This window comes from Gorilla gorilla, chromosome 5 (genome assembly GCF_029281585.2).
Source record: "Gorilla gorilla gorilla isolate KB3781 chromosome 5, NHGRI_mGorGor1-v2.1_pri, whole genome shotgun sequence".
Lineage (NCBI taxonomy): Eukaryota > Metazoa > Chordata > Mammalia > Primates > Hominidae > Gorilla > Gorilla gorilla.
In genome coordinates, this window is record NC_073229.2 from 21609569 (window position 1) to 21628872 (window position 19304).

General features: G+C 40.3%; 1 protein-coding gene across 3 annotated transcripts in view; it reads left to right on the plus strand.

Annotated features, from left to right (window-relative positions):
* The window catches only part of LOC101129165 (protein FAM50B), a 161510-nt gene extending 156380 nt beyond the window's left edge, over nucleotides 1–5130 (plus strand). For all 3 annotated transcript variants that reach the window (XR_010134166.1, XR_010134169.1, XR_010134168.1), the window contains one exon: nucleotides 4901–5130. The gene's annotated coding sequence lies outside the window, so the exon portion shown is untranslated. The remainder of the gene's footprint in view (nucleotides 1–4900) is intronic.
* The last annotated feature ends 14174 nt before the right edge of the window (nucleotides 5131–19304 follow it).

A 19304-nucleotide genomic window follows, 5' to 3' on the forward strand; every position in this document is an offset into this window, starting at 1 on the left:
TCCTTCATTTATCTTGAGTTTCTCCTCTCACTCCCATGGTAGCTTTTCCATTCCCACTGCCTCTTCTCACATTTCAGTAGATGAGAATAGAAGCCATAGGAAGCAATATTCCTCAACCTCCAGCCAACCAGAGAAACTCCATTTACATCCTGCTTCCTATGACAGAGAAGGATGGGCCCTACCCCCCATCTAAATCTTTCCAAAGCACCCTGGACTCTGGCTCATGCTTCATGCTTCTGGGTTGCTCTCTAACCCCACATGTACATCCACTTTACTGCCCTAAGGAATGCCCTCCTGCATCCTGGCTTTCCTCCAGCTGCCATGCATTCTCCTGCCTTTCATCCAGATTCGTTCAAGAAGCAGGCTGCATTTCATGAATGCCTTCTTTAGGTTGCCTTCTCTGCAGACAACACACTGCAAAATCGCCCCTATCACCAAGGTAGTGAGAGTGCTCTCAAGAAGGCCACCACACTCCTCACTGCCATACCGAAAAGTATTTCTCCAAGACTTTTCTTTCTTGACTCTTCACTAAGACTTTCCCTTTTTGGCTTCTGTGGCAACATTCTCCCCTGCTTGGGCCTTCTGTGATAAAGTGCTGATGCTGAAGATGGAACAGCCTCCCAGAGCAGGAAAGGGGATCTTTTCAGGTAGCTGCAATGGTTTGAAAACAGTGTTGTCAAGTTACTTTTTCTCTTGCTGACTTCTCAGTAGTTACTCCTTTCCCGAGAGCCTCTATCAGTTTGCCTTTCTACCTAGTTCAGACTCTCTTGAAGTGGTTGGACTAATGTCACTGGTGGTTTGGGACTGGTGTCAGGTGGTTTCCATTGTTCCTGTTTGTTGTAATCAAAATGATCCTCTTGAGCCCTTTTCTCCCTCATGTTCCTTGTATATGTGAAACAGCACTGCTGTCCCTACTGTTACTCAAGCCAGACATGCAGACATCAGTCCAAATTCCCTCACGTTTGTCACCCAGTCCTTCTGTCTTTTAAATTGTTCACCGTAGCATCCAGTAGACTATTAAAATAGCGGAGTGGAAGTTGGGTTAAGAGGGAGATGTAGACAGATAGTTTTCTCCTCAAGGAAACCAGGGGAAATGGCCACAAAGATCCTTGAGGGGAAAAGGCCTGATTTAGAGAAAATCAGGTCTTTTTCTGATTTTTCTGATTACTGTACACAGTCAGTAAAGAAACAGAAGTAAACAAAAAACAAAGTTTTAAAGAAGGGTTAATTAACAGCATCAAATACAGTCCTGTGTGCAAGGAAAGTAAAGGTGAAAAAATGTAACTGCAATTATAAAAAAAAATCAATGAATTTATTTTGAGAGATCAGCTGCTGCAGTATGATGGGAACTGGATGTCAGAATATAGAAATCAAAAGGAAAATGATTATGAGGAAATGGTGGAGACTGCCATAAAGAACTCACCCATGGGGGAAAACAACAACAACAAGAGAAAGAGACAGCGAGTTAGAACCCAGCAAGGGTAGCTGGGTGAAGGTATAGCTGTTATAATCTTCACCTTGTTAAACTCTTAATATATCTAACAACTTGTCTATAGATTTATTTTTGTTTTCCATTAAAATAGTCATAAATCACCCTCTTTTTCCAATATAGGAGAGTCCAAAGGATATTCAGAAGTAAAGGGGAAATGCTAATATTGTCCAGAAAGGTAGCTGAAAAGTGCACATTTATCTATCTCCTTTCCCCAAAATGCATGGAAATGAACCAAAAGTAAAGAAGAAAACCATCTGTGTTGAAACTAGGAAATGAAAATAATCTCATACTGAAGACCCTGAAAATTACCTGCAAACTATAAGGGAATCTGGGCCAAGCAAAAGAACTGCAAGTTGGCAGCATTTATCTATTCTGAGTAGAATGCTAATTTCAAAAGTAAGTGAGAAGGCTTAGAAGCACCATGCACACTTGAACAGAAGACTGAAGGCCCTCAAAAAAATGAAAAGTACCTAGCAGAGGAACATGTGTACATCAAGAGTATCAGAACAGAGCAGAAAGTGGGATTGTGAGATTAAGCCATCTTTATCCTTTCTGACCCAGAGTTCTAATCAGGAACACTCCCCAGGATTACTGGGCCTGGTTCTGGGCCATGGTGGTGGCGAACAAGGCCAGTGTTTAAGAGGATATGCTCTAGTTTTAGGGAGAAAGTATTTGGAGACAGCATGTGAGACTATCCACAGTCTGTTATTACCCATGCAGTTTCGAAGGGTAACGAAATAATAAGCTGCCAACACTAATCTCTCCAGCACAAGTTCTAAGGATACTAATGTAGCTGCTAAGTAACTAAAGAGAAAGATAAATCCACATTGTTCCTAAATAGCATTTATTGGATGGAATTTCCTTCCTCTTCCTCTCTTCCTTCTTCCTTTAAGAACTAGGTATTAAACACGTGGTATGTACCAGGCATGGTGCTAGACACTGGGAATCCTCACACAAAAGAGGGCCTAGTGGGGAAAATACAAGTTAAAGTCATACAAGTGTACTAAGTAAGATAAGAGAGATGTTCAGGGCGCTATACCAACATCTCATAGATAGCCTTATGGTAGTCCAGAAGCTTTCAAATGAATAATGAGGACTAAAGAGCCAACAAGGGACCTATGAATTAAGTACATCAAAAAATGGCAGTGGACATGAGCAGGATAAACAAAAGCCAGTGAATGCTAAGCTTTGGAAGAATTATCTCAGGGAAGAGAAGACATAAATTATCAAAGTCTTACAAGTCTTTTGATGTGTAAGCCTTCTCTTGTGTTAAATCTGTAATTTCCCTTGGGGCACACAGGGATTTAACTCTAGCTACTGGTCTATATACAGTGGAAGTGGTTGGGGATGTATAGAGGAATATTTACTTGCTCTTGCAATGTAACTTCCTCATACAAAAAAGTGTATTAGGGCCAGGCACAGTGGCTCACTCCTGTAATCCCAGCACTTTGGGAGGCCAAGGAGGGCGAATCATAAGATCAGGAGTTCAAGACCAGCCTGGCCAACATGGTGAAACCCCATCTCTACTAAAAATACAAAAAATTAGCTGGCGGTAGTGGCAGGCGCCTGTAATCCCAGCTACTCGGGAGGCTGAGGCAGGAGAATTGCTTGAACCAGGGAGGCAGAGGTTGCAGTGAGACGAGATCGTGCCACTGCACTCCAGAGCCCGGCTGACAGAGTGAGACTCCATCTCAAAAAAAAAAAAAAAAAAAAGTGTATCAATTTCTTATAGCTGCCATAACCAAGTGGCTTAAACAACAGAAATGTATTGTTTCACAGTTCTGAAGGCTGGGAATCAAAGATCAAGGTGTTGGGGCAGGGTGGGCTCTTTCTGGGGGCTGTGAGGCAAGGATCCGTTTCAGGCCTCTGTCTTTGGCTTGTAGAAAGCCATTTTCTTCCTGTGTCCCTGTACATTTACGCATATCTCCATGTACAAGTTTCTCCTTTTTTTTTTTGAGACGGAGTCCCGTTCTGTCACCAGGCTGGAGTGCAGTGGTGTGATCTCAGCTCACTGCAAGCTCTGACTCCCTGGTTCAAGCGATTCTCCTGCCTCAGCATCCCGAGTAGCTGGGACTACAGGAACGCGCCACCACGCCCAGCTAATTTTTGTATTTTTAGTAGAGATGGGGTTTCACCACGTTGGCCAGGATGGTCTTATCTCCTGACCTCATGATCCGCCTGCCTGTGCCTCCCAAAGTGCTGGGATTGCAGACATGAGCCACCGCGCCTGGACAGTTTCTCCTTTCTATAAGCACAGCAGTCGTACCGGATTAGGGCCCATCCATAACAGTCACCAAACAGAGGGTTAGTTGCTTGCTGCCTGCGTAGTCCAAATAACAAGAGCGAGGTCTGGCATAAAGAAAGCGGTTTCTTCCGAAGCTAGCTTGGGGAAGAGTCGTGAACGTTAGTCCTGCCTTTACATGTGCCGTTTTGCTCCCAGAGCAGAAAGTGGGCACTTATCCAAGGCCGGGGAAGGAGTGAGCAAGGGCGAGGGGTCCCCCTGCTGGCCCAGTGCCTTAACTACTGGGTAGCTGAGTTCGTGCCTTCCTGGGCAGAAGTTATAAAAGTGGCCAAGTGGGCGTGCTTTTGACATGCCCTCCTGGTGGGTGGGAGTTCCAAGGCAACCCCTCCTAGAGGGTGAAGGTTCTGAGGCAGGCATGCTTTGGGGGCATAAGCCGGGGGAAAGGGGAGAGGAGAAAAGAGGAGAAAATAATTAAAAAATAAACTGAAAAATGAGAGTACTCAGTTACATAATGAACTCATTTTAACTTGATTCCCTCTTTACAGACCTTATCCCTAAATAAGGCTATATTCTGTAAACCAAAAATAAAATCCTAAGATCCCTCAGCCATCTGAATGGACTCCTCCTCTCTGCCAGAGCATTCCAAAGTTAACCTGAAAAACTGGTTCAGGCCATGATGGAAATGGGGGGGTCAGACATGGCTCGTTATACCATCCCCACTTACGGAATTCAGAAAGAGCCAACCAGCATTTAACATCAACACAGACCTTATGTCTAATAAGAAACATTTAGTCTATTCTGTCTGAGGCATGCTATCTGGAGGCTTCATTTGCATAATTTAAACGTTGGTCTCCACAACCCCTATCGAAACCCAGACATTCTATTGATAACTCTTTTAACCAACTGCCTATCAGAAAATTTTAAAATCTACCTATGACCTGGAACTGCCCCTCACCCTCCATCTTTGAGTTGTGCCACCTTTCCAGACCAAATCAATGTATATCTTACATGTATTTGATTGATGTCTCATGTCTCCCTAAAATGTATAAAACTAGGCTATTCCCCAACCACCTTGGGCACATGTTCTCAGGATCTCGTGAGGGCTGTGTCACGGGCATTGGTCACTCATATTTGGCTCAGAATAAATCTCTTCAAATATTTTACAGAGTTTGACTCTTTTCATCAACAATTCTGAGGTGCTGGGGGTCAAGACTCCAACATATGAAAATCGTGAAGCAGGGGACACAATTCAACCCATAACAAGGAGTTACATGTTTTTAAAAGAGAGGTAAAGCACAAGAAAACATATTTGGTCTTTGTGCCAGTTCCAGGTACGTGGCTTCTAAAACCCTTGGAATCCCCCGTGTGATAAGATTATCTTCTGTATGATAATGAGCTGACTGGCGCCTGGGGGTGCCTGGATGGCCTCAGGATGAGGGTGGATTGATAAAAGACCTAGGCATCTTTAGAGGCTGGAACTTCTAGCCCCACTCCCAATCTCTTGGGAGGGGAGAAAGGACTGAAGGTTGAGTTAATCACCAATGGCCAATAACTTAATGGATCCAAGTCCACACAATAAATCCTCCATAAAAACTCCTAAAGAACAGGGTTTGGAGAGCTCCCGGGTTGAAAACTTGGAGGAACTGAGGGCTGGTGCACCCACAGAGGGCGTAAAAGCTCTCTGCCCCTCTCCCTATACCTTCTCTTCTGCATTTTTCCATTTGGCAGTTCCTCAGCAGGATCTTTTTTTTTTTTTTTTTTTTTTTTTTTTTTTGAGACAGGGTCCTACTCTGTTGCCCAGGCTGGAGTGCAGTGATAACATCATAGCTCACTGGAGACGCAAACTCCTGGGCTCAAGTCATCCTCCTGTTAGCAGTGGCAAATCCACGAGTCTGCAGCAACCTCAATTCTTGCCTCCTCAGAAGAAAGAGTTCGTTCGACTGAAGGGCATAAGGCAGAGAGAGAGATGGAGGTCAGTTTTAGAGCAGGCGTGAAAGTTTATTAAAAAGTTTTAAAGCAGGAATGAAAGAATGTAAGGTACACTTGGAAGATAGCCAAGCAGGAGTCTTGAGGAGTTCAAGTGCCCAGTTTGACCTCTGACTTGGGGTTTCATATGCTGGTATTCTGCATGTGCGGTGGCCTGCCAGCACTTAGGAGGGGGCCAATGCACAGTGTGTTTACTGAAGTTGAACAAATGCCCATTGAGGCGTTCTTTCCTACAAGTTGAATGTTCCTAGAGGAAGATCATATACCCGTTAAACTCTGCCATTTTGCCTTTGAGTGTACATGCTTGAGCCCACTCACCCAACTCCTGAGATCGTATTGGGAAGCTGCTAGTCACCAGTTTCAGGTGTTTTCTATCTGTTGGGAGACTGCCTTTCCCTAGCGCTGGCTGCAACCAATTATTATTTTAAAGAGACAGTTAACAACCACCTGACCATCACCTGATGCTTGCCTAACATTCCTGGTGGTGGAAGGACCCTCTTCTGCCCTGCTCACGTCTGACTAACTACCTGCTCTAATACTCAAACCTCAACCTCCCAAGTTACTGAGACTATAGGTGTGAGCCACTGTGCCAGGCCTGAGCTGTTATCTTCTATAATAAAATGAGAATAATCAGTGCTTTAGGGCTTTCCTGAGTTCTGTGAGGCATTCTAGCAAATTATAGAAACTGACAGGAAGGGGCCATGGGAACCCTCACATTTGTAGTCACCTGGGCAGAAATGTGGATCACCTGGGCACCCCATTTACAGCTGGCATCTGAAGTAGGGAAGTACTGTGGGACTGAGCCTTTAACTTGTAGGGGTGGATGCTAATGTAGGCAGACAGTATCAGAATTTAATTGAATTATTGGACATCCGGTTGATGTCTAGAGAACTGGAGAAATGGCTGGTGTTAGAACGGACATCACACATTTGGTGTCAGGAGGAAAACACCCTCGGGAGGATTAAGAGGAAGGAAAGGCTTTGACAAGCAGAGGAGGCTCAAGGCATTGAGTTCAGAGTACTCCATGGAGTCAAGGAGGTCTCCGAATCCTCTGGAGTGTCCCCATCCTAATTCACAAAGTCTTGGTTTTTCCTGATTAGGACTTGCACTTACACGACCTGGTGACTAACCGACAGAGTAACTGAACAACCCTACAGATCAATTTTTGAGTTTGGTTTTCAGTTACCTCAGCCTTACGGTTTTCTGGTATTCTTGGTTTTATTTTTAGAAATCAAAAAATAAACAACATAGACTTGAAGGACTTTAATAGCACATAAGAAAAATAAATTGAATCAAAAGGATGAGAAAGGATTGAAAAGACTAGAACAATCTTTATCAGAGAATTATTTACCATGTTAAGGGCCAGGCGCGGTGGCTCACGCCTGTGATCCTAGCACTTTGGGAGGCTGAGACAGGCGGGTCACCTGAGGTCAGGAGTTCAAGACCAGACTGGCCAACATGGTGAAACCTCATCTCTACTAAAAATACAAAAATTAGCCAGGTGTAGTGGCAGGTGCCTGTAATCCCAACTAGTTGGGAGGCTGAGGCAGGAGAACCACTTGAGCCCAGGAGGCAGAGGTTGCAGTGAGCCAAGACTGTACCACTGCACTCCAGCCTGGGCAATAAGAGCAAAATTCCATGTCAAAAAAAAAAAAAAAGAGAGAGACAGAATTATTAACCATTTTAACAGAAAATCAGAATCTGTAGACATGATATTAGAAATAGTAAGAGGGTTTAACAAGGTGGACAGGTATAAGGTCGTTATACAAAAGTCAACTGCACTTCTTTACACCAGAAGGGAGTCCAGATATAGACTCAAATATACAGGGCATATAAGTGTATGATAAAGATGTCATCTCAAATTATGGGGAAAAGATTATTCAGTAAAGGTGTTGGGACCTTTGGGGAAAAAATATACATCTGAATCATACATAAATTGCTGTCAGATATACCAAAGACTTAAAAAGAAATGAAACATAAAAGTATTATAAGAAAGAAAATTGTATCACGTGGGACTAGGGAAGGGCTTTATAATCATGGCGGAAACCTAGACACCATATGGAATGATTAACAATTTAAAACTTCATCATAACATAACAAAATCAAAGCAAAAACCCTCCACAAAGTTAAGAGATAAAAGACAATCCAAGAGGTGGGGGATTATCATAGTTTGTGGTGTGCCTTTTATTGCAATTGAGCTCTGTTTGAATGCCACTTCTAAAACTGTGGAGCGGGCACAGTGGCTCGTGGCTGTAATCCCAGCACTTTGGGAGGCTGAGGCGGGCAGAGCACTTGAGCTCAGGAATTCAAGACCAGGTCTGGGCAACACGGTGAAACCCTGCCTCTACAAAAAATTAGCTGGGTATGGTGGCAGGCACCTACAGTCCCATCCACTCAGGAGGCTGAGGCACGAGAATTGCTTGAACCTAGGAGGCGGAGTTTGCACTGAGCTGGGATCGTGCCACTGCACTCCAGCCTGGATGATAGAGACATACCCTGTCTCAAAATAAAAATAAAAATAAACTAACTGTAAATTTGGGCAAATTCCTTAACCTCTCTGAACCCACTTTCCTTGTGTGAACATGAATAACACATTCCCCAAAATTAATGTGAGGATTAAATGGAATAATGTATGTAAAGTATTTAGCACAGAGCCTAGCATGTAGTAAGCATTCAATAAATGTAGGGGAGAAGACGTGCAATATTTGACAAAAACATTTATTATCAATTTATTTAAAATGTATGTTTTAAAAAGGGTAAAATATGTGAACAGTCAGCTTGAATAACTAGAAATAATGGTGATTAATAATCACATTAAAAAGTGCGTAACTGGCAGGGCATGGTGGCTCATGCCTGTAATCCCAGCACTTTGGGAGGCTGAGCGGGGGGATCACCTGAGGTCAGGAATTCCAAACCAGCTGGTCCAACATGGTGAAACCCCATCTCTACTGAAAATACAAAACTTAGCCAGGCCTGGTGGCAGGCGCCTGTAATCCCAGCTACTCAGGAGGCTGAGGCACGAGAATCACCTGAACCTGAGAGGTAGAGGTTGCAGTGAGCTGAGATTGTGCCACTGCACTCCAGCCTGGATGACAGAGTAAGACTCTGTCTCAAAAAACAAACAAACAAAAGTGCATAACTTCTCAAATAGAAATTTAAAATAAAAGAACAAGATATATGACTGTATTTCTTAGGCAGTAATTTAAAATTAAAAAAAATTGATAACGCCTGAGCTAGTAAGAATGTAGTGAATCACTCTCTTACATTTTACTAAGAGTATCCATCGGTATACATTTTAAGGTAATTTGTTGGTACTTATTAAAATGTAAATGTTCACAATTGCTTGCCCTCACAGTTTAATTTCTAAGAATTTTTCCTACTGAAATACTGATTTAAGGAAGCAAAATACATAGTATTTGCAAGGATGGCTAAAGAAAAAAACAAAACTACAAAAAATAAAGCATATGTACAAATGCTATTATGAAGATTCAAAATATATACCAGAACAAGTTGTATGTATGTATAGTATGAGCCTTTTATTGTAAAAAACAATAGTAACTATGACATATATGTTAATGTGTTCATAGAAAAATAATCTATGTCTAGAGGTTAAGATTATGGTTGTTTCACTTGTAGTATATTTGTATGTTTAAGCTAGAAGCTTCTATAAATGAATAGTAATTATGTATTAGTAGTAATTTACAATTGAAACACGTTAGAGGGATACCAAAGTATGAGAGGTGGTTTTCTCAGGAGGAAGAGAAATGGCGTCTGATGTCCCAGCAGAATGGAGACAGACACCAGGCTGTCAAAATCATCACTTGACAAGCTGTCTGCACAGCAATAGTTAATATGCAAATTAAACTTTTCATATACTGGATTCATAGAGAAATGTGGTGTAAATTTACCGTTACTTTAAGAAAAAAGCTGCACTACTTTTTCATAATTTAGGCCTTCCTTAACCCTGAGAAGGAGGTCCCTCTCTTACTCCCTCTTCTTACTTGAAATTGACTCATGAGTGTAAATTCAAACATGTCTGTGCAAATGCTCTGCAATGTTCAGAGAAGAAAACTGCTAGATCATGGGCATCTTTACCCTAGGTTTGTGTGGAGCAGCAATGAGCATGCAAGCTGTTCCAAGGAAAAGTTAATTTTACTGCTCCATGTCAGTAAAAGTTCATACGTTTTATTTTACTATTCCAACATGAAACTTTATATTTAAAAACCTGAAAACTATTTTTAAGTACAGCAGTCTTTCTGCATATAGTATTACTCACGTGTGTGCAAATTCTGCTCAAAGCTTCGATCTAGTTTTGTTCCCAAAACAGTCTCTCCCTTCATACACTGTACCTCTAAATTAATCCTACATTGAGTTTAGACTATTAACATAACGTAGGCCAATCCCTGTTTAACTTGCCAATCCAAGTCTTTCATTCCTAATCTTAAAAGTGCTTCATTTTAAAAAGGCACTGAAGGAAGTAAATGCATGGAAATGGAACTTGCCTAGCAGTTTCATGTGTAGGCAGATACAAAAGACATCTGTGTAGTAGTAATCCAGGAATCAGATTACTCTACTGGCTCGTTTTTTCAAGGATGGTAGAAGGAATGGGCGTAACCATGGAAATGTTCCTTCCAGAAACACAAATCTTAAACAAAACCCAAAAGCCTAGAAACATCAAAAAACTCAGGAACTCTAGCTTCCAACAGAGAACTCAACATCACCATGACACAGAGTAGCTAAAAAGAGATCCTTCCAAAAAAGAAAGTGCTACAAAAACACAGCCTTTCGAAATTTTATCCCAGGCAAGATGCCTTTTATTCTATAAAATAAAACACTTGTCAGCAATAACAGAAATGAAATGTGTGTCTAAAATTTTCTTTAGAAGGACTATTAATCAGTAGCTCAATTCAGTCACTTTAGATAATTGTGGTGTGGCATTTAAATCCTAAATTAAAGCTCTTCCTCTACTAGTTGACATGGAAGTAATTCTGTGGGGGCTCTTGGTCTAAACTTAGCTAGAAACAACTAAAATTTGGATAAATTCATATAAAAACAACAGTCTCCTTTGCCAAAGGAGCTGGAATATGGACTGACAATATTGAAATAAATTAAACAAATGTTTATCATATCCTATCATGTGCTAAGCACTTTCAACTGCTAGGCAAACAGCTGCCAACAAAAATAGATGAGAACTCTGTAATTTTATAGAACTTGTGAAAATAAGTAATTCAAAATCAAAGCTATTGGAACATTATTTTGAGCCTTAAAGGAATGTGATTATACGACCTGAGTCACTAACAGGCAGCTGTAACCTTTATTTCGCTAATTACGGATTAGCCTTGAATAAACTTGAATAAACTCAGGTGAGCCACTGCACCTGGCTTTGAGAATTTCACTAAAAGAAAAGGAGGTGTGCCTGAAATTTCAAGACTAAAAGAGATAAATTAAGGAGGGCCAATCATGGAGAGGTTTATAGGCCACAGTAAGGAGTTGGATTTTTTTTTATGAGTAATGAGAAAACATTAATGGATTTTTGCTCTGCTAAATTAAAGCTGGATATTCCTCATCTACTAGTTGAAATAGGGGTAATCCTGTAGGGACATGGATCCCTCTTGGTCTAAACTTAACCAGAAACAACTAAAATTTGGACAAATTCATAAAAAGACAACAATCTCTTTTTCCAAAGACACCAGAGTATGAACTGACAACACTGAAATGTTTTGGGAGAAAAGGAATAGAAGCAGAGAGAATGGATTGGAAATGACAATAAGGAAGCTTTCAAACAGCCAAGCATTCACCTTCCTAACATCACTGAAGGATCAGGCATGGGCTGGCCTCAGTACTTAATCGTTATTTTAAACTGTGGTGGCAACAGATCTCACCAGCTGAGAATTAAAGAAAAATTCTACTCCTAGGGCCAAAAAGAGACAATTTGGAAAGTTAGAAGTTAGAAGAAGTTCACAGCCATTTCATAAATGCTCAAAAAAAAAAAAAAAAACAACCCCAAAACCAAAAAAAAAAGAAAAAAAAAAAAGAACACATTCTAAAGGTTTGGGTAAAAAATTTGCAAGAATTACTTGCTCTTTTGGCTGGGTGTGGTGACTCACGCCTGTAATCCCAGCAATTTGGGAGGCCAAGGCAGGTGAATCACTTGAGCTCAGGAGTTCAAGACTAGCCTGGCCAACATGGCGAAAACCCATCTCTACTAAAAATACAAAAATCAGCCAGGTGTGGTGGTGTGTGACTGTAATCCCAGCACTTTGGGGGACCCAAGTGGGTGGATCACTTGTGCTCAGGAGTTCAAGACCAGCCTGGCCAACATGGCAAAACCCCATCTCTACTAAAAACACAAAAATCAGCCAGGCTTGGTAGCGTGTGCCTGTAATTTCAGCTACCTGGGAGGCTGAGGCAAAGAATTGCTTGAACCCGTAAGGCGGAAGCTGCAGTTAGCCAAGATCGCACCACTGCACTCCAGCTTGGGGGACAGAGAGAGACCCTAACTCAATTAAAAAAATTTTGTTTTGTTTTAACGAACCTTACAACAAAGCTGTTTATTTAAAACAGATAAAAGCTGGTAACTAGTATGAGGTCAAATGCAGAAAGCCAGATTATAAAAAATTACCCATATAATGTGGAATATTAAAAATGGAAATATGAAAAAAAAAATCTGAAAAATTATATGGGTGTGTTAGAAATGGATTAGTGAAGAAAGAACATGAAGAAATATAAGAGAACAGTATGGCAGGATGGTGAAGTCTAAAATACTATTGTCTTAAAGGAAAAAGTTTTTCATATTCAAAAGAGGAATGGATTGAATGTCTCAATTTAAAGTGACATCAAGCAATTCCAAATAAATGCCATGGTTTCTGGTCTATAGAGAAGGAAAAGTCTACATTCAAGTATGCTTGGTGTATAAATTAAGATTTTCATATGTCAAACCACTGTTCTAGTAAATATATATTATTACATTAATGCAGTTGATAATTCCAGAGACCAATTTCCCATGAGAGCCTATGGCTTCCTGAAGATATAACATGTCAAAGAAGTCTGTTGGAAGACTTAAAAATATACACACATATATATTTAACAGAAAAATACTTTCTAATAAGCACACGAAATATTACCAACAATGTGGTATGATACATTTAAGAATGATATCCAAAATTTTAACCATTGGTATGGGCACTGATCAATCAGAAAGCAGGCTGGCCACACTACTATAGCAGGATCCTAGAGGCCCCAGATGGGACAGGCGTTAACCCTTTAGTTGCTGGGGAGTGTGATGGTGGGGAGGTCCAGTGGGAAGGCATTCAGAGGGCTCAGGGCAGCACCATTTACTAACCAGTATGGAAGTCTTTCCATATTTTAGCAACCAGCATGGCTATTCCAGCAGCGTTGAAGATACTAGCAGAGCATCAGCCCTGAGTGTGTCCACATAATACTCTGCAGGCACTATGTCTATTAATATGTAATGGCATTGAGTCATCCCTGATACATTATTACATGAATGAGGTAGATTACTTAACAGTGTGCATATTCTGATCCTTTTTAGTTCATTAGCATGTGTGCAGGAACAGATAGGACTGAGAAGATTCATAGCCTCCAGTAGGATTGTGGGAGATTTTTATTTTTTCTTATTATATTTTCTAAACTTCTCACATATAAACACAGGTTAAAATGTTATGCTTAGAATACAATATTATACTATTTTTGAAATTATGATGACTGGTACAAAAATATGAAAAGGGGAGTATTTACCAGTAAAGAAGCTCTGATCCAAAGAAAGCAAGAATGTGTAATTATTCTCCCTATTTTCATTACAAATAATAACACTCTCATAGAATACAGCACTGTACTGTTACATCAATTCATTAAGACACTAGGATCTGAATAAACCCTGTAGAATCATGGGATTTTACACCAAGAAAGACTCTTAGAAGATCACATCTGTGTTGTGGTCAGGCAGGCTTCTGTTCAGACATACCTGGAAGCGTATGAATCCTGCCTTCTGCTGGCTTGGTTAAAATTCAAAGATCTGCCTTTAACTGACAATACACAATATTTCTACTCTAGAGTCCTGACGGAAAGAATCAATCAAATTCTTTGCTAGTCTATCCTTACCAAAAGATTAGCCTCAAAACACATACTCATGGAGGACTGCTCAGAAGAATAGAGTCCATCTGTTCACTGAATCGATGTATAATCTATCCTTGGATCATGCCATACAACGAAAGAGTCACACATCAGAAATCATAAGATAATGGTTTCAGCAGGGCGTGATGGCTCATGTCTGTAATCTTAACACTTTTGGGGACCGAGGCAGGAAGATTTATTGCCTAAGGCCAGGAGTTTGAGACCAGCGTGGGCAACATAGCAAGACCTTGTCTCTACAAAAAATAAAAATAAAAAAATTAGCCAGGCATGGTTTTGTGTGCCTGTAGTCTTGGCTACTTGGGAGGCTGAGGCAGGAGGATCCCTTGAGCCCAGCAGTTTCAGGATACAGTGAGCCACTGCACTCCAGCCTGGCTGACAGAGCAAGACATTGTCTCAAAACAGTACTAATAATAATAATGGTTTCTCATATATTTGTCATGTGAAAAAAGAAAGCTTCATACTATTTTGGGGGGCAGTTTTGAAACATAGTGTTCACAACATTGTATGGCATCAATTTTATAAATATCTGAAGTTTTTTTCCAGGCCCAACTTCTGAGGAAGGTGCACTTCCGCTGAGTAACTGCTTTGCTTTTATCACATATGTATCCTAAGTCTTGAAAATAACCATGCTTCCTTTTTGCTGTTTGACTGCTGGGAAGCTCTAAAACAATTTGGAGCCTATCTTATGACATGTATTTTGTGTATTAACCTTAGTATGTGGCTTTTAATAGCACATTGGTTCAGGGCATGAAATCCAGAGCTCCGTAATTTACTACCCATGTGACCTTTGGGGAGTCACTTAACTCTGTGACTGAGATTTCTCAACTGTTAAATGGGATAATACCTATGTAATAGGATTGTTTTGAGAACTAAGTAAAGAAATGTAAAGCACGGTGCCTAGTCAACACTATTACTAATCCACTTTTTTTTTTCCTGTGAAGAAACTGATACTGACCACACAGATCATCTCTTTCCAATAGAAGTAAGGTAGCTGTCTTTTTTTTTTTTTTTTTTTTTGAGACGGAGTCTCGCTCTTTCGCCCAGGTTGGAGTGCAGTGGCACGACCTCTGCTCACTGCAAGCTCCGCCTCCCGGATTCATGCCATTCTCCTGCCTCAGCCTCCCGAATAGCTGGGACTACAGGCGCCCAACACCGCGCCCGGCTAATTTTTTGTATTTTTAGTAGAGATGGGGTTTCACCGTATTAGCCAGGATGGTCTCGATCTAAAGTAAGGTAGCTCTCTAATATCCAACACTCACTCATATTTTTGAAAAGCCAGGGGAAATAAGTAACTTTTATATCCACTGCATTTGGATACAAGTTCCAAAATTTTTTTCAGAGCTTTCTATTAGCCAAAGGGGTTGGGAGGGGGCGTGGCAGGGAGAAACGCAAAGATTCATTGTACACACAAATAAAAAAGAACTTGCTCAGGGAAAGTGCAGAAAACGAAGAGTTGATTTTATTTCCTTCCTTCCCTTTCCTCCTCCTTCCCTCTGTCTCCTTTCCCCACACGGCTATATCTTTCTTACTTCCTTTCTTTCCTGTCTAACATACATGGCAGACACAGATGAAAGCAACAAATCTACTTCATGAGCTACAAAGAATGCAAAAATGACCAGAGGAAAATAACCTGCTTTAATTATTATCATTTTATTACTTCCCATTTATGATAGAGCTCCTTGAATCAACTAATTTTACTAAATTACAAATATAAAATAAACAGATGTTTTATCATAACCATCACAACTGAAGACATAATGCATTTGTAACAGTTAATGACTTATCCATGAATTTTTCTCCTTTGGAAGCCTGAAGTGGCAAAGAAAGATATACTAAATTTAGTTTCTTCTTTTTTTTTAAGTATGGATTCCAGCATTGAAAGTAATCTAGTGAAAAATGACGTCCCTAATTTCGCATCAATAGCCAAATCTAAATGGAATTTGAGACAACAAATTTAAAAATGTCTGTTATGCTCAATTATGCTCAACGTGCTGTTGAACACATTGCTGGAGATCACTGTGTCATTTGTGGGCACATGTTTCTACAGGACTTAAATCATTTTTGTAGAGGTGAATAAAATCCAGAAACTTGGATATTTTTAAAAAGTATTTGTCAGCCAGGCGCGGTGGCTCATGCCCGTAATCTCAGCACTTTGGGAGGCCCAGGTGGGCGGATTGCTTAAGTCCAGTAGTTCAAGACCAGCCTGGGCAACATGGTGAAATGCCATCTCTACAATAAAATACAAAAATTTGCTGGGCGTGGTGGCACAAGGCTGTAGATCCAGCTCCTCGGGAGGCTGGGGCGGGAAGATCTCTGAGCCCAACAGGCGGAGGTTGCAGTGAGCTGAGATCATGCCACTGCATTCCAGTTTGGGAAACAGAGTGAGACTCTGCCTCAAATTAAAAAAAAAAAAAAGTATTCGTCAAACATCATTAAACAAAAGTTACAACAAAAGAGTTATTAATCAGCAAACTCCTTTAAAATTTACACTTCCAATGCATTCTTCGTATTATAGTTAACTATACCTTCTTCATTTTATAGTTAAGACAGTTTACAACAAACTTATCTAGTGATTTTAGACTAGAGGCTTGATAATATACATTAAGAACAAAAGGAATGAAAACAGAGAAGGGTTTCCAAGTGATGCAAAAAATGAACTGTGCTAGACAAATATAAATGTCCAGATCCCACTTCAAGAAAGGATTTGCGGCCCAGCTGCAAAGATGGAGTTAGGTGCCAGCAACTTCAGTGGTCTGCTTCGGCTGCAGAAAGCTACCTTGCTCAGGGCAGCCCACGTCAGGCCACTGAGTAAGGAGTGGGTTGAAAAGCATGGCCACTTCTACAAGATATGGGATAACTCTGACAAACAATACGAACCCCAGAGAGACATCTGTGGGCCAGCACCACAGCTCTACTTGCTCTCCCCAATCCTACTCCTTCACTTCTCCTTTTAAAGGTGCTGATCCCTGAAAATAATCTTATATTCCAAACTCAGTGTCTGTTTATGGAAAACCTAACCTGTGACAGTGGTCCATTTTATATTACTAAGTAGGAAAAGGAAGCTCTAAAATAGTATGTGTCATATAAAGTGGTCCCAGTTTTAAAAAAATGAACATTGACATACACATAGGAAAAAGTATTAAATAATTTTACACTAAATTTTAACTGTAGTTAACACTGGAAGAGTAGGATCATGGGGAAGTTTCTCCTACTTTATACCTTTGGAAAAGACAGAGGCATAGTTAGGTGTAGACAACCTGAGTTTCAATTTTCAGGTATAGATATTGACTCCATGAACATGTATTCACTTGGGATAGGTTAAATTATGCTCTGGTAACACACTTTCCCTAAAACAACAAAGGCTCATTTCTCATTGGTGTTTTGGTCTATGTTCTACATTTCTTCATTCTGATATCCTGGCTGATAGAGAATGTCCATCTGCCAGTCTCACGGCAGAAGGAACAGGTAACACAGTGAGCATGTGCTGCCTCATAAAACTTCTGCTCAGAAATGCCACACAGAATTTCCACTCATGTATCGGTTCCTTAAATCAAGTTACATGATGTTGCCTGAATTCAAGTAAACAGGAATGAATAATCCTCCTGTAGGGAAGAGCACAGAATACAGTCGCAAAGTAACACAATCCACCACAGAATTTAAACAAATTACTCATTACACCTCTTTCTTAATCTGTTAAGTGCAGATAACAGTACTATCTCAGCTGGTGAAAAGGAATGGAGAATACAGTCATCCTTTGGTATCTGTGAGAGATTGGTTCCAGGACCTCCCAAGAATACCAAAATTTGCAGATACCCAAATCCTTGGATGCTCAAGTCTCTGATATAAAATGGCATAGTATGTGCATATAACCTATGCACATCCTCCAGTATATTTTAAATAATCTCTAGATTACTTATAATACCTAATACAGTATAAATGCTATGTAAATAGTTATACTGTATTGTTTAAGGAATGACAAGAAAAGAAGTATGTACGTGTTCAGTACAGATGCCATTTCCCCCCCAGATGTTTTAGAGCCACAGCTGGTTGAATCCACAAATCTGGAACCCAGGGAAACAGAAGGCTGACTGTACTTACAAGCATTTATCCCACTGGATGATATGTAATAAGCACCAAGTGTTTCTTATTACTATACATATTTTTACTTTAAAATTTTTATGAGTATGTGTTACTTTTATAATTTATTCTGCAAGTATTTACCAAGCATCTCTGTATCAAGCACCTTTCAAGGCTGTGCAAACAAAAGAGATGAAATCTCTGCCATCCATGGAAGGCAGGATAGATAGAGGCAGGCAGACAATCTGAACAAAATGAGCTTTCCAGGAAGTTGCAAAACTGGAGGCAGAGATACCTGGCAACACTGAGCACTGAAATCTCCTTTCTTTTGCCTGATTCCATTTATATGAAAGGTCCAGAACAGGCAAATTTGTAGAGACAGAAAGTAGATTAGTGGCTGCCTAGGGCTGGGTGGGTGGATGGGAACAAAGGGGTTGGGAGCAGATGGGGAGTGAATGACTGCTCATGAGTCCAGAGTTGCTTTTTGAAGTAATAAAAATATGCTAACATTGATTATGGTGATTGTTACACAACTCTGTGAATATACTAAAAACCACTGAATTAAAAGTAAAGGCAGTAATTAAAATTCTCGGGTTTTTTTTTTTTTTTTTTGAGGCAGAGTCTTGCTCTGTCTCCCAGGCTGGAGTGCAGTGGCGCAATCTTGGCTCACTGCAAGCTCCGCACCCCCAGGGTTCACGCCATTCCCCTGCCTCAGCCTCCCGAGTAGCTGGGAATACGGGTGCCCACCACCACGCCAGGCTGATTTTTTGTATTTTTAGTAAAGACGGGGTTTCACCGTGTTAGCCAGGATGGTCTCGATCCCCTGACCTCGTGATCTGCCTGCCTCGGCCTCCCAAAGTGCTGGGATTACAGGCGTGAGCCAGCGTGCCCGGCCAGGTTTTTTTTTCTTTTTTTTTTTACTTTTTACAGTTAAAGTCTTTTTATAAAATAAAGTATATTTTCTATGACTTAGTATCACTAGTTTTTTATAACTATCAAACTTGACCTTGAAAGAAAATTTGGTATCTACTCAATAGCTAAAAGTTATGAAAAAAGTAAACATTACCAAGTTAGATTTATCCAAGGAATACAAGGATAGGCTTAGTATGAGAAAAATCTATAAATCTGACCCATTATAACAGATAGAGAAAAATCATAATTATTCTAATAAATGCAGAGAAAGCATTTGATAAAATTCAACATTAAATTCATAATAAAAGGTCTTAGAAAAAATAAAAGAGATTTCCATAGAGCGTATCTAAGTAACCTACAGTAAACATCATCCTAAATGAAAAGATAATAAAAGCATTCCGATTTACAAATCAAAAAATAAATAATACTAAATTAAAGGTT